The following is a 17520-nucleotide window of genomic DNA, read 5'->3' as shown; positions in this document are numbered from 1 at the left end:
AATGTATTTTTAAAAATATTTTTCATATATTTTGTAATAAACACATATCAACATGCAGTATGTGTATATATATATATATGGCTTGGCAGTACTCGGGTTGTTGGTTCGAATCCCAGCCACAGCACCACCTGCCTGGAGTTTGCATGTTCTCCCTGTGCCTGCGTGGTTTTCCTCTGGGTACTCCGGTTTCCTCCCACACTCCAAAGACATGCTGGTAGGTTAACTGGATCCTGTCTAAATTGTCCCTAGTATGTGTATGTATGAATGTGAGTTAGGGACCTTAGATTGTACACCCCTTGAGGGTTGGGGACTGATGTGAATGTACAATATATATGTAAAGCTCTGCGTAAATTGATAGCGCTATATAAGTACCTGTAATAATATATATACAGTCAGGTCCATAAATATTGGGACATCGACACAATTCTAACATTTTTGGCTCTATACACCACAATGGATTTGAAATGAAACAAACAAGATGTGCCTTAACTGCAGACTGTCAGCTTTAATTTGAGGGTATTTACATCCAAATCAGGTGAACGGTGTAGGAATTACAACAGTTTGCATATGTGCCTCCCACTTGTTAAACGACCAAAAGTATTGGGACAGAATAATATCATAAATCAAACTTTCACTTTTTAATACTTGGTTGCAAATCCTTTGCAGTCAATTACAGCCTGAAGTGTGGAACACATAGACATCACCAGACGCTGGGTGTCATCCCTGGTGATGCTCTGCCAGGCCTCTACTGCAACTGTCTTCAGTTCCTGCTTGTTCTTGGGGCATTTTCCCTTCAGTTTTGTCTTCAGCAAGTGAAATGCTCAATCGGATTCAGGTCAGGTGATTGACTTGGCCATTGCAGAACATTCCACTTCTTTCCCTTAAATAACTCTTTGGTTGCTTTTGCAGTCTGCTTTGGGTCATTGTCCATCTGCACTGTGAAGCGTCCAATGAGTTGTGAAGCATTTGGCTGAATATGAGCAGATAATATTCCCGAAACACTTCAGAATTCATCCGGCTGCTTCTGTCAGCAGTCACATCATCAATAAATACAAGAGAAGCAGTTCCATTGGCAGCCATACATGCCCACGCCATGACACTACCACCAACATGCTTCACTGATGAGGTGGTATGCTTAGGATCATGAGCAGTTCCTTTCCTTCTCCATCCTCTTCTCTTCCCATCACTCTGGTACAAGTTGATGTTGGTCTCATCTGTCCATAGGATGTTGTTCCAGAACTGTGAAGGCTTTTTTAGATGTCGTTTGGAAAACTCTAATCTGGCCTTCCTGTTTTTGAGGCTCACCAATGGTTTCCATCTTGTGGTGAACCCTCTGTATTCACTCTGGTGAAGTCTTCTCTTGATTGTTGACTTTGACACACATACACCTACCTCCTGGAGAGTGTTCTTGATCTGGCCAACTGTTGTGAAGGGTGTTTTCTTCACCAGGGAAAGAATTCTTCGGTCATCCACCACAGTTGTTTTCCGTGGTCTTCCGGGTCTTTTGGTGTTGCTGAGCTCACCGGTGCGTTCCTTCTTTTTAAGAATGTTCCAAACAGTTGTTTTGGCCACGCCTAATGTTTTTGCTATCTCTCTGATGGGTTTGTTTTGTTTTTTTTCAGCCTAATGATGGCTTTACTGATAGTGACAGCTCTTTGGATCTCATCTTGAGAATTGACAGCAACAGATTCCAAATGCAAATAGCACACTTGAAATGAACTCTGGACCTTTTATCTGCTCATTGTAATTGGGATAATGAGGGAATAACACACACTTGGCCATGGAAGAGCTGAGAAGCCAATTGTCCCATTACTTTTGGTCCCTTAACAAGTGGGAGGCACATATGCAAACTGTTGTAATTCCTACACCGTTCACCTGATTTGGATGTAAATACCCTCAAATTAAAGCTGACAGTCTGCAGTTAAAGCACATCTTGTTTGTTTCATTTCAAATCCATTGTGGTGGTGTATAGAGCCAAAAATGTTATAATTGTGTTGATGTCCCAATATTTATGGACCTGACTGTATATATATATATATATATATATATTTATTTTTTTTTTAAATATTGAATATGGCCAGAATTGTAGTATTTCAAATATATTTTTCTTCCATATAGGTATATACTCACCCATCCATGCTCCATTGCCACCTTCCCTCTGCAGGAGTCCAATATAGGTAAGTGACCTCCTGCAGAGATGGTTTTGGAGTCTACCCTGGTGGATGATATCACTGCCCTTTCCCACATGACAGCATTCGGCCCTGACAACTGGCCACTTAGACTTGAACAGCACCATATGGAAGAGGTCCCCCCCTTCATACCCAGAGGCCACCTTGCCTTAGACCAGGGGTGTGTCAAATACAATTTCATCATGGGCCACATCAGCATTATGGTTGCCCTCAAAGGGCCAGTGTATTTGCAATAGATGTCTGGATGTCCCCACCCCCCCTCACATCAGATGTCAAGAGTCCCCCCCACAATCAAAAGTCAAGAGTCCCCCACCCTCCCTTACATCACAGTGCACCCCCCTTATGTTGTGCTACTGCCAGGAAGAAGCTGAGGGCAGGGCTGGGAAGCAGAAAGTGCAGGGTCTGGAGGAGGACCAGAGGAGGGCTGGAGTCAGCTGGCGGAGTCTGCTGAATGCTGAGATCAGCGGAGGCAGAGAAAAGGGGGTGCTGCGGCTGCACAGAAAGGCACAGGAAGAGTTTTGTACCCTCACCTACTGACTGCTGAGACAGAAGGGGGGGGGGGGGGTGCAGAGACAAGCCTCTTCACAGCTGCACAGAGAAGCACAGGATGTGGTGGAGGAGTTCAGTCCTGTTCTCTGCTGCCAACTGCTGAGACAAGGTGTGGGCGGAGACAAGACAAGGGGGGGTGCCGCAGCTGCAGGAGAGGTACGAGGGCCACATGAAATGGCCTGGCAGGCCAGATGTTTGGCACAGTTAGAGCATGGGTGGGCCACCCTGGAGAGGTGGAGACCTACCTGAACAACATGGAAGAGATCAGAAATCACCAGAGTGCAATGCATTTTTTTAAGGCAATAACATTGCCTTTTCATGACGGCGTGAATCTTTCAGGGGTTACTAGTACGTAGCACAGAGTGCGGAGGTCAGTAGTAAGAAACGCAGAGTGCATGGGTGAGTTACATGTAATGCAGGGTTCAGGGGGTCAGGAGTGATGTAACGCAGAGGTCAGGAGTACGTAACGCACATTATAGGGGTCAGTAGTATGTAACACAGAGTGCAGGGGTTAGGAGTAGGTAATGCAGTGTTCATAGGTCAGGAGTAAGTAATGCACAGTGCAGGGGTCAGGAGTAACGAACACAGAGGTCAGAAGTATATAATATAGAGTGCAGGGGTCAGGAGTAAGTCATACAGAGGTCAGAAGTATGTAATACAGAGTGCAGGGGTCAGGAGTACGTAACACAGAGGTCAGAAGTATATAAAACAGAGTGCAGAGGTCAGGAGTAAAGCAGAGGTCAGTAGTATGTAAGCCAGAGTGCAGGGGTCTAGAGTAAGCAATGCAGAGGTCAGTAGTATGGGACTTATAGAGTGCAGGGGTCGAGAGTAAGCAATGCAGAGGTCAGTAGTATGGGACTTATAGAGTGAAGGGGTCCAGAGTAAGTAACGCAGAGGTCAGAAGTATGTGACTTATAGAGTGCAGGGGTCGAGAGTAAGCAACGCAGAGGTCAGCAGTATGTGACTAATTGAGTGCAGGGGTTGAGAGTAAGCAATGCAGAGGTCAGTAATATGTGACTTATAGAGTGCAGGGGTCGAGAGTAAGTAATGCAGAGGTCAGAAGTATACAATACAGAGTGTAGGGGTCAGGAGTAAGTAATGCAGAGGTCATTTGAATGTAAGACAGAGTGCAGGGGTCAGGAGTAACGCAGAGCTCAGTAGTATGTAAGACAGAGTGCGGGGGTCGAGAGTAAGCAGTGCAGAGGTCAGCAGTATGTGACTTATAGAGTGCAGGGGTAGAGAGTAAGCAATGCAGAGGTCAGCAGTATGTGACGTATAGAGTGCAGGGGTCAGGAGTAAGTAACGCAGAGGTCAGTGGTGTTTAACACAGAGTGCAGGAGTGAGGAGTAAGTATCAAAGAGGTCACTATTATGTGAAACAGTTCAAGGGTCAGTAGTATGTAATGCATAATGTGGTCAGAAGTAAGTAACACGCAGTGCAGAGGTCAGAAGTAACTTATGCACATCTCCCCCCAACAAGCAAAAATACCCCCTTCCAGTACCAACATCTACCCCCCTCCCCCGGTAAAATTCACTTACCAGAACTCAGATGCAGCTGTTCCCAACGGAATGAGGGAAGTCCTCCTAGGTCTCCGTTTGGCCAACATGTCAGGGTTGGGAAGTAGCTGCATGGTGGGTTGACGGTCCCCATGTTGCAGCAATAGAGCAGGGTCTCTGATGGAGTGGGGATGGGACAGGGGTGCGTGGATGAGGTATACTTTGCTGGGGATGGGGCTATCAGCAGACACGGACACTTTTCTATAAACAGACAGCGCCTCTTAAAGCATAACTGTTTTCTGTACAGTTAATCATTGATTATCCCCTCCCCACCTGTCCTACAGTGCATCACTGGAGTCCCGTGACAAAGCTGCCCCTCCTTAAACACAGTATATTGAAGGAGCGTTGTCACCCCAGGACAGGAAGTCTATTACTGGCAGGTTCAAGAGGTGAAAATAAAGAAAAGCTTTATGTAAAGAAGTTCAGTCCATGCAACTTATTCTCATTTATGAGTCCCACTTATGATATTTTTTTTTTTGCATTTTTTACGAATGTATAAATAAAATGTTAAACTTTATTAAAGTGAGCAAACTTTGTAAAATATACTCTTCCTTTGATTCACTATTTACAGATTCATAAGGTTTTTCTTATGGAGGGGAATGGGGAGAGTGCTTTCCACCGACACCTAGACATCTCTTCCTGTCGACCTGAATTCACACTTAGAAAGGCGTCCAAATTAATAACTATTATTTTTATATGCCACATTTTTGGAGGTGTCATGAATCACTACCTGGTCAAAAGTTTGTTGGGTGTTTGTCCATCTCACTTACACTTTACGGCAAAAAGTATGTGGGTCTCTAATGTGGGTCAACCCTACTGAACACCCTTCATATGAACTGGAAGTCCTGACTCCAACCATACTTTTAGGAAGACCTTTGAGATCAGGTACCTAACTTCAACCCGATTGAATATCTTTGGGATCAGGTCTTCTCATCCAAAATCAGTACCTGACATCAACCCTACTGAACAGCTTTGGGATCAGGTTTTCTCATCCAACATCAGGACCTGACCTCGCTCCTACTGAACACTCTTGGTATGAACTGGAAGACCATTGCTAATGATGGAGCTCGGGTGTTTCCACTGACGGGTACTGTTAATAGTACAGAATACAAAGACATTTTAGGCAATTGTTCTCTTCCAGCCTTGTGGGAGCGGATAGGAGAAAGTTCTTTTAAAGAGTTTGGTGTGGAGGAACTCAAAAGTTCTATACAGAGCCCTAACCTCAACTCGCACCTTTGTGATCAGGTCTTCCCATTTAACATCAGTACCTGACCTCAATGCTACTGAACAACTTTGGGTTCAGGTCTTCTCATCCAACATCAGTACCTGAATACAACCCTACTGAACACTTTTGGGATGAATTCTAACACCAATGGCAAGCCAGGTTATCCCTTTCAACTTTAGTACCCATACAAAGACATTTTGGGCAATTGTTCTCTTCCAGCCTTGTGGGAGTGGATAGGAGAAAGTTCTTTTAAAGAGTTTGGTGTGGAGGAACTCAAAAGTTCTATACAGAGCCCTAACCTCAACCCTACTGAGCACCTTTGTGATCAGGTCTTCCCATTTAACATCAGTACCTGACCTCAATGCTACTGAACATCTTTGGGATCAGGTCTTCTCATCCAACATCAGGACCTGACCTCACTCCAACTGAACACTCGTGGTATGAACTGGAAGACCATTGCTAATGATGGAGTTCAGGTGTTTCCAGTGAAGGGTACTGTTAATAGTACAGAATACAAAGACATTTTAGGCAATTGTTCTCTTCCAGCCTTGTGGGAGCGGATAGGAGAAAGTTCTTTTAAAGAGTTTGGTGTGGAGGAACTCAAAAGTTCTATACAGAGCCCTAACCTCAACTCTACTGAGCACCTTTGTGATCAGGTCTTCCCATTTAACATCAGTACCTGACTTCAATGCTACTGAACAACTTTGGGTTCAGGTCTTCTCATCCAACATCAGTACCTGAATACAACCCTACTGAACACCTTTGGGATGAATTCTAACACCAATGGCAAGCCAGGTTATCCCTTTCAACTTTAGTACCCAACCTCAACCCTACGGAGGATAAGTTAGGAAAATGTCTTTTTGAAGACTTTACTGAACACCTTTGGGATGAATTGGAAGGCCAGTTGTGAACAAGGTCTTCTCATCCAACATCATTAGCTGACCTCTCAAATAGACACATTCCAAAATCTTTTGGAAAGCTTTTCCAGAAGCGTGGAGGCTGTTATTGTCTATATGATCTTGTTGGACATTCCATTCCAAAACCTTGGGCATTTATTTAGACTTACCTGCCCTTTGCTGCCATAATAGCCTCCACTCTTCTAGGAAGGTTTTCCACAACATTTTGGAGAGAATCTCAAAAACAAATGGAAAGAAATTCCCACAGACACGCTCCAAAATCTTGTAAAAAGCCTTCCCAGAAGAATGGAGGCTGTTATAGTCAAAGGGCAGGCAATGATTTTGGAATGGAATGCCCAACAAAATCATATAGGCAATTACAGCCTCAATTCTTCTAGGAAGGCCTTCCACAAGGTTCTGGAGTGTGTCAATGGGAATTTGTGCCCAGGGACTGATGTTGAATGACACGAACTGCCTACCAATTGGCATTCCAGTTCATTCCACTGATCTTCAGTAGGGCTGAGGTCATGGTGCCGTGTAGTCCAGTTTTTCTTAACCTGGTTTCCATAAAACCCTAGGGTTCCTCCTGAGGTTGATAGAGGTTTCCTGAGCAGTGAGAAATGGTGGATTGAACTCCTACCCACACTGAACATCAAAGCAAGGGGACAATTTTCTAATATAGGGGGTCACTTCTACACTGACCACTAATGTTAGAGGATACCTGATCTGGCTCACAATTGACATTTCAATTCATCCCAATGTGCAGTAGAGTTGAGGTCAGGTAATGATACTGGATGAGAAGACCTGGCTGGCAATCACCATTCCAGTTCATCTCGAAAGTGTTCAATAGGGTTGAGATCAGGTACCGATATTGGATGAGAAGACCTGATCCCAAAGATGTTCAGTAGGATTGAGGTCAGGTACCGATATTGGATGAGAAGACCTGATCCCAAAGATGTTCAGTAGGGTTGAGGTCAGGTACCGATATTGGATGAGAAGACCTGATCCCAAAGATGTTCAGTAGGGTTGAGGTCAGGTACCGATATTGGATGAGAAGACCTGATCCCAAAGATGTTCAGTAGGGTTGAGGTCAGGTACCGATATTGGATGAGAAGACCTGATCCCAAAGATGTTCAGTAGGGTTGAGGTCAGGTACCGATATTGGATGAGAAGACCTGATCCCAAAGATGTTCAGTAGGGTTGAGGTCAGGTACCGATATTGGATGAGAAGACCTGATCCCAAAGATGTTCAGTAGGGTTGAGATCAGGTACCGATATTGGATGAGAAGACCTGATCCCAAAGATGTTCAGTAGGATTGAGGTCAGGTACCGATATTGGATGAGAAGACCTGATCCCAAAGATGTTCAGTAGGGTTGAGGTCAGGTACCGATATTGGATGAGAAGACCTGATCCCAAAGATGTTCAGTAGGATTGAGGTCAGGTACCGATATTGGATGAGAAGACCTGATCCCAAAGATGTTCAGTAGGATTGAGGTCAGGTACCGATATTGGATGAGAAGACCTGATCCCAAAGATGTTCAGTAGGATTGAGGTCAGGTACCGATATTGGATGAGAAGACCTGATCCCAAAGATGTTCAGTAGGGTTGAGGTCAGGTACCGATATTGGATGAGAAGACCTGATCCCAAAGATGTTCAGTAGGGTTGAGGTCAGGTACCGATATTGAATGAGAAGACCTGATCCCAAAGATGTTCAGTAGGGTTGAGGTCAGGTACCGATATTGAATGAGAAGACCTGATCCCAAAGATGTTCAGTAGGGTTGAGATCAGGTACTGATATTGGATGAGAAGACCTGATCTCAAAGATGTATGGTTGAGGTCAGGGTTCTGTGAAGGCCACGCAAGTTCCTTCACTCCAAACTGGTCAAACCATATCTTTACGGAGCAACTGTGGGTATAGCATTATAACTTTTTTTTTAATGTTTGTACTGGGTGGACTTTTGTCTTTTTTCAGCCAGACTACTATGTAACTATAAATTGTAGACAGTGCAGTCATACTAGAACAGAAAAGGATCTTCACCAAACTGCTTCCACAAGGTTGGAAGCGCAAAAGTGCCTAAAGTGTCTTTGCATGCTGTAGGATTAACAGTACCCTTCACTGGAAAAACCTGAACTCCATCATTTAGAGGGGGGTCCACATACTTTTGGCCAAATGGGGTATGAAACATGCTACCAAGGAAGCCAATTCTGTGTTCTGTCTAACCTACAGCCCAACAGTCAGTTTCAGCACCTAATTCTTACATCAGCTAGAAGTATTTATTTAGCCATGGTACAGGAAGATTCATTATGTGATGGTAGTTTAATGTTGGCGGTAAATACATTTTCCCTCCTAGTGGAACGTGTATCCATGTTTTTGTCTTTAAATGCAAGCTATGAGGATGTTAATAGAACAATACAATACATTCCAAGGTAAGTAAATGGCTCCACCTAGTGAAAGAAATTAAGTATTACATTTGGTTTGATCGTTTACCGCTACTGTGCAAGTTATATAAAAAGTTACTGGCAACCAGGGGCGGACTGACAACTCATGGGGTCCCCGGGCAATAGGGGATCATGGGCAGGGGCGGACTGACAACTCATGGGGCCTCCGGGCAATAGGGGATCATGGGGCCCAAACTCAAAAAAGCCTATGAAAAAGGTACCAGGGGCATCTCATGGGGCCCCCTACTGACCCCGGGCCCTCGGGCAGTGCCCGAGTTTCCAAATGGTCAGTCCGCCCCTGATCATGGGGCCCCTGTGTCCTTGCTCAAACTCAAAAAAGCCTATGAAAAAGGTACCAGGGGCATCTCATGGGACCCCCTACTAACCCTGGGCCCTTGGGCAGTGCCCGAGTTTCCAAATGGTCAGTCCGCCCCTGCTGGCAGCATACTGGCAGATAAAAATAACCGGTCCGTAACGCACCTCAATGCATGAAATAATAGGTGTTGCTTCATTTTTATTTTTTTTTGGCAGCTCGGCGCATACTAGGTACTGTAACAGTCACATTCTGGAAAAGTGCTCAGGTGCCATTAAAAGTAAATATGCCGAGTCCTCATAAACAGTGAAGTTCAGCATAACATGGAAAAACCTGTGGAGGTATCAAAAGTCCAAGGACACAGGCGGCCACCCCAATGGAATTGCTCTACTATGGTAACAACTGGGGAACAGCTCCCCACAGTAGCTTGGTCATCTGGAGAAGCTGCATGCTACGAAGATCTGATGTGACGTCCCGCACGCCGGTTCTGGTGGTGGAGGGCCTCTGTCCTTGCTATAGTTCACTTAGCTATCTACTTTGGCCAAGTGTGACCACTCTAACATGTTGAGAAATGGAAAGTAGAGAACTCATCTTGCTTGGGGGTGGGCAGGAACCTGGGGGATGAATGAGGTGCTGAGTTTAAGGGGGTGACCAGTGGGTGGTGGGGGGAGAAAACTCCAAATAGTCCTTCGTATGGTAAGGAAGACAGTGAAGGGAGATCTATGTGTGGTTTCCCAGTATCTGCCCCAACACGAAGATCTTTCCCCAGTATCTGCTCCATCACACAGATCTCTTCCCAGTATCTGCCCCAACGCGAAGATCTTTCCCCAGTATCTGCTCCATCACACAGATCTCCTCTAGTATCTGCCCCCACCACACACAAATCGCTTCCCAAGATCTACCCCACCACACACAGATCTCTTCCCAGTATCTGCCCCCACCACACACAGATCTCTTCCCAGTATCTACCCCACCACACACAGATCTCTTCCCAGTATCCACCCCACCACACACAGATCTCTTCCCAGTATTTGCCCCCACCACACACAAATTGCTTCCCAGTATCTACCCCACCACACACAGATCTCTTCCCAGTATCTGCCCCACCACACACAGATCTCTTCTCAGTATCTGCCCCACCACACACAGATCTCTTCTCAGTATCTGCCCCACCACACACAGATCTCTTCCCAGTATTTGCCCCACCACACACAGATCTCTTCCCAGTATTTGCCCCACCACACACAGATCTCTTCCCAGTATCTGCCCCCACCACACACAGATCCCTTCCCAGTATCTGCCCCCACCACACACAGATTTCTTCCCAGTATCTGCCCTCCAACACACAGATCTCTTCCCAGTATCAACCCCACCACACACAGATCTCTTCCCAGTATCTACCCCACCACACATGGATCTCTTCCCAGTATCTGCCCCCACCATACACAGATCTCTTCCCAGTATCTACCCCCAACACACACGGATCTCTCCCCAGTATCTGCCCCACCACACACAGATCTCTCCCCAGTATCTACCCCACCACACATGGATCTCTTCCCAGTATCTACCCCACCACACATGGATCTCTTCCCAGTATCTGCCCCCACCACACACAGATCTCTCCCCAGTATCTGCCCCTACCACACACAGATCTCTCACCAGTATCTACCCCACCACACACAGATCTCTCCCCAGTATCTGCCCCCACCGAGCACGGATCTCTCCCCAGTATCTGCCCCCACCACACACGGATCTCTTCCCAGTATCTACCCCACTACACACAAATCGCTTCCCAATATCTACCCCACCACACATAGATCTCTTCCCAGCATCTGCCCCCACCACACACAAATCGCTTCCCAATATCTACCCCACCACACACAGATCTCTTCTCTGTATCCACCCCTCCACACACAGATCTCTTCCCAGTATTTGCCCCCACCACACACATATCGCTTCCCAATATCTACCCCACTACACACAAATCGCTTCCCAATATCTACCCACCACACACAGATCTCTTCCCAGTATCTTCCCCACCACACACAGATCTCTTCCCAGTATTTGCCCCCACCACACACAGATCTCTTCCCAGTATCTGCCCCACCACACACAGATCTCTTCCCAGTATCTGCCCCACCACACACAGATCTCTTCCCAGTATCTGCCCCCACCACACACAGATCTCTTCCCAGTATCTGCCCCACCACACACAGATCTCTTCCCAGTATCTACCCCACCACACACAGATCTCTTCCCAGTATCTGCCCCACCACACACAGATCTCTTCCCAGTATCTGCCCCACCAGACACAGATCTCTCACCAGTATCTACCCCACCACACACAGATCTCTTCCCAGTATCTACCCCACCATACACAGATCTCTTCCCAGTATCTGCCCCACCACACACAGATCTCTCACCAGTATCTACCCCACCACACACAGATCCCTTCCCAGTATCTTCCCCACCACACACAAATCGCTTCCCAATATCTGCCCCACCACACACAGATCTCTTCCCAGTATCTGCCCCCACCACACACAAATCGCTTCCCAATATCTACCCCACCACACACAGATCTCTTCTCAGTATCCACCCCACCACACACAGATCTCTTCCCAGTATTTGCCCCCACCACACACAAATCGCTTCCCAATATCTACCCCACTACACACAAATTGCTTCCCAATATCTACCCCACCACACACAGATCTCTTCCCAGTATCTGCCCCACCACACACAGATCTCTTCCCAGTATCTACCCCACCACACACAGATCTCTTCCCAGTATCTGCCCCACCACACACAGATCTCTCACCAGTATCTACCCCACCACACACAGATCTCTTCCCAGTATCTACCCCCACCACACACAGATCTCTTGCCAGTATCTGCCCCACCACACACAGATCTCTTCCCAGTATCTGCCCCACCACACACAGATCTCTTCCCAGTATCTACCCCACCACACACACATCTCTTCCCAGTATCTGCCCCACCACACACAGATCTCTTCCTATAATCTGCCCCACCACACACAGATCTCTTCCCAGTATCTGCCCCACCACACACAGATCTCTCACCAGTATCTACCCCCACCACTCACAGATCTCTTCCCAGTATCTGCCCCACCACACACAGATCTCTTCCCAGTATCTGCCCCCACCACTCACAGATCTCTCACCAGTATCTACCCCACCATACACAGATCTCTCCCCAGTATCTGCCCCCACCACGCACGGATCTCTCCCCAGTATCTGCCCCCACCACACACGGATCTCTTCCCAGTATCTACCCCACTACACACAAATCGCTTCCCAGTATCTACCCCACCACACACAGATCTCTTCCCAGTATCTACCCCACCACACATAGATCTCTTCCCAGTATCTGCCCCCACCACACACAAATCGCTTCCCAATATCTACCCCACCACACACAGATCTCTTCTCAGTATCCACCCCACCACACACAGATCTCTTCCCAGTATTTGCCCCCACCACACACAAATCGCTTCCCAATAACTACCCCACTACACACAAATCGCTTCCCAATATCTACCCCACCACACACAGATCTCTTCCCAGTATCTTCCCCACCACGCACAGACCTCTTCCCAGTATTTGCCCCCACCACACACAGATCTCTTCCCAGTATCTGCCCCACCACACACAGATCTCTTCCTAGTATCTGCCCCACCACACACAGATCTCTTCCTAGTATCTGCCCCCACCACACACAGATCTCTTCCCAGTATCTGCCCCCACCACACACAGATCTCTTCCCAGTATCTGCCCCCACCACACACAGATCTCTTCCCAGTATCTGCCCCACCACACACAGATCTCTTCTCAGTATCTGCCCCACCAGACACAGATCTCTCACCAGTATCTACCCCACCACACACAGATCTCTTCCCAGTATCTACCCCCACCACACACAGATCTCTTCCCAGTATCTGCCGCACCACACACAGATCTCTCACCAGTATCTACCCCACCACTCACAGATCTCTTCCCAGTATCTGCCCCACCACACACAGATCTCTTCCCAGTATCTGCCCCCACCACACACAGATCTCTTCCCAGTATCTGCCCCACCACACACAGATCTCTTCCCAGTATCTTCCCCACCACACACAAATCGCTTCCCAATATCTGCCCCACCACACACAGATCTCTTCCCAGTATCTGCCCCCACCACACACAAATCGCTTCCCAATATCTACCCCACCACACACAGATCTCTTCTCAGTATCCACCCCACCACACACAGATCTCTTCCCAGTATTTGCCCCCACCACACACAAATCGCTTCCCAATATCTACCCCACTACACACAAATTGCTTCCCAATATCTACCCCACCACACACAGATCTCTTCCCAGTATCTGCCCCACCACACACAGATCTCTTCCCAGTATCTACCCCACCACACACAGATCTCTTCCCAGTATCTGCCCCACCACACACAGATCTCTCACCAGTATCTACCACACCACACACAGATCTCTTCCCAGTATCTACCCCCACCACACACAGATCTCTTGTCAGTATCTGCCCCACCACACACAGATCTCTTCCCAGTATCTGCCCCACCACACACAGATCTCTTCCCAGTATCTACCCCACCACACACACTTCTCTTCCCAGTATCTGCCCCACCACACACAGATCTCTTCCTATAATCTGCCCCACCACACACAGATCTCTTCCCAGTATCTGCCCCACCACACACAGATCTCTCACCAGTATCTACCCCCACCACTCACAGATCTCTTCCCAGTATCTGCCCCACCACACACAGATCTCTTCCCAGTATCTACCCCCACCACTCACAGATCTCTTCCCAGTATCTGCCCCCACCACACACAGATCTCTTCCCAGAATCTACCCCACCACTCACAGATCTCTTCCTAGTATCTGCCCCACCACACACAGATCTCTTCCCAGTATCTGCCCCACCACACACAGATCTCTTCCTATAATCTGCCCCACCACATACAGATCTCTTCCCAGTATCTACCCCACCACACACAGATCTCTCACCAGTATCTACCCCCACCACACGCAGATCTCTTCCCAGTATCTACCCCACCACACACAGATCTCTTCCCAGTATCTACCCCCACCACGCACAGATCTCTTCCCAGTATCTACCCCACTACACACAGATCTCTTCCCAGTATCTGCCCCACCACACACAGTTGTCTTCCCAATATCTGCCCCACCACACACAGATCTCTTCCCAGTATCTACCCCCACCACACAGATCTCTTCCCAGTATCTGCCCCACCACACACAGATCTCTTCCTAGTATCTGCCCCACCACACACAGATCTCTTTCCAGTATCTGCCCCACCACGCACAGATCTCTTCCTATAATCTGCCCCACCACATACAGATCTCTTCCCAGTATCTGCCCCACCACACACAGATCTCTCACCAGTATCTACCTCCACCACACGCAGATCTCTTCCCAGTATCTACCCCACCACACACAGATCTCTTCCCAGTATCTACCCCCACCACACACAGATCTCTTCCCAGTATCTGCCCCCACCACACACAAATCGCTTCCCAGTATCTGCCCCACCACACGCAGATCTCTTCCCAGTATCTACCCCACCACACACAGATCTCTTCCCAGTATCTACCCCACCACACACAGATCTCTTCCCAGTATCTGCCCCACCACACACAGATCTCTTCCCAGTATCTACCCCCACCACACACAGATCTCTTCCCAGTATCTGCCCCACCACACACAGATCTCTCACCAGTATCTACCCCACCACTCACAGATCTCTTCCCAGTATCTGCCCCACCACACACAGATCTCTTCCCAGTATCTGCCCCACCACACACAGATCTCTTCCCAGTATCTTCCCCACCACACACAAATCGCTTCCCAATATCTGCCCCACCACACACAGATCTCTTCCCAGTATCTGCCCCCACCACACACAAATCGCTTCCCAATATCTACCCCACCACACACAGATCTCTTCTCAGTATCCACCCCACCACACACAGATCTCTTCCCAGTATTTGCCCCCACCACACACAAATCGCTTCCCAATATCTACCCCACTACACACAAATTGCTTCCCAATATCTACCCCACCACACACAGATCTCTTCCCAGTATCTGCCCCACCACACACAGATCTCTTCCCAGTATCTACCCCACCACACACAGATCTCTTCCCAGTATCTGCCCCACCACACACAGATCTCTCACCAGTATCTACCACACCACACACAGATCTCTTCCCAGTATCTACCCCCACCACACACAGATCTCTTGTCAGTATCTGCCCCACCACACACAGATCTCTTCCCAGTATCTGTCCCACCACACACAGATCTCTTCCCAGTATCTACCCCACCACACACACATCTCTTCCCAGTATCTGCCCCACCACACACAGATCTTTTCCTATAATCTGCCCCACCACACACAGATCTCTTCCCAGTATCTGCCCCACCACACACAGATCTCTCACCAGTATCTACCCCACCACACACAGATCTCTTCCCAGTATCTGCCCCACCACACACAGATCTCTCACCAGTATCTACCCCACCACTCACAGATCTCTTCCCAGTATCTGCCCCACCACACACAGATCTCTTCCCAGTATCTGCCCCACCACACACAGATCTCTTCCCAGTATCTACCCCCACCACTCACAGATCTCTTCCCAGTATCTGCCCCCACCACACACAGATCTCTTCCCAGAATCTACCCCACCACTCACAGATCTCTTCCTAGTATCTGCCCCACCACACACAGATCTCTTCCTAGTATCTGCCCCACCACACACAGATCTCTTCCCAGTATCTGCCCCACCACACACAGATCTCTTCCTATAATCTGCCCCACCACATACAGATCTCTTCCCAGTATCTACCCCACCACACACAGATCTCTCACCAGTATCTACCCCCACCACGCACAGATCTCTTCCCAGTATCTACCCCACTACACACAGATCTCTTCCCAGTATCTGCCCCACCACACACAGTTGTCTTCCCAGTATCTGCCCCACCACACACAGATCTCTTCCCAGTATCTACCCCCACCACACAGATCTCTTCCCAGTATCTGCCCCACCACACACAGATCTCTTCCTAGTATCTGCCCCACCACACACAGATCTCTTCCCAGTATCTGCCCCACCACGCACAGATCTCTTCCTATAATCTGCCCCACCACATACAGATCTCTTCCCAGTATCTGCCCCACCACACACAGATCTCTCACCAGTATCTACCCCCACCACACGCAGATCTCTTCCCAGTATCTACCCCACCACACACAGATCTCTTCCCAGTATCTACCCCCACCACACACAGATCTCTTCCCAGTATCTGCCCCCACCACACACAAATCGCTTCCCAGTATCTGCCCCACCACACGCAGATCTCTTCCCAGTATCTACCCCACCACACACAGATCTCTTCCCAGTATCTGCCCCACCACACACAGTTGTCTTCCCAGTATCTGCCCCACCACACAGATCTCTCCTCAGAATTTACCTCAAGCACACACAGATCTCTTCCCAGTATCTGCCCCACCACACACAGATCTCCCCACAGTATCTACCCCCACCTCACACAGCTGATACTTGAGAGTGATCTTTGTGGTGGGGGCACATACTGGAGAGTAAATTGTGGGTTATTGGGGAAGATACTGGGTGGAGATTTTCTCATGCTGAGATTATATGCTGAGTGGAAGGTCATGTGTTTGGTGGGGGTGGATCGGTGTGAGGGTAGGGGGCATATTGTGGAGAGATCTGTGTTTGCGGTGGGGGTGGGATGCTGGGGGGAGATGTATGTGTATGGTGGGGGTGGGATATCCTTTATACAGCCTCTACTGGAAGCTGAATCCTTCAGCAGTGAAGGAAAATACTGTAACCTCCTGAATGTTTTAATTCTACAATGAATTTACATTGAGAAATGTCCTCCTTGGTGGGATGTAGGTATCTAAGAGTAAAGAACCCATGTTTGTAAAAATAAAATACCTTATTGCTGCCTATTTTTTGCACATCTTTTTCTTTATTTTCCCATGCAGAACCTCTGTGTTCCTGAAATTGTCTGTTTGAAATACCATAGAGAGATATAATGTTGCTGGAAATATCCCTCCAGGACATATCACTGACTTCCATCTCAGACATATAAATGACCTCCATCCTAGTCCTACCACACCCTCCCACCCACACCACACCCACTCCCTCCAACCCCATTCCCCCTCACTCAGCTACCCCCTCATCACCCCTCTCCCTTGGCCCCACCACTGCTCTGACCTCCACTTCCACCCCACCCTACATTCCTCATACTGAA

This window comes from Staurois parvus, unplaced genomic scaffold (genome assembly GCF_062004578.1).
Source record: "Staurois parvus isolate SC_StPar_1 unplaced genomic scaffold, SC_StPar_1.0 ptg000337l, whole genome shotgun sequence".
Taxonomy (NCBI): domain Eukaryota; kingdom Metazoa; phylum Chordata; class Amphibia; order Anura; family Ranidae; genus Staurois; species Staurois parvus.
The sequence above is the reverse complement of the archived record's forward strand: the minus strand, read 5'-3'. Positions refer to the sequence as shown.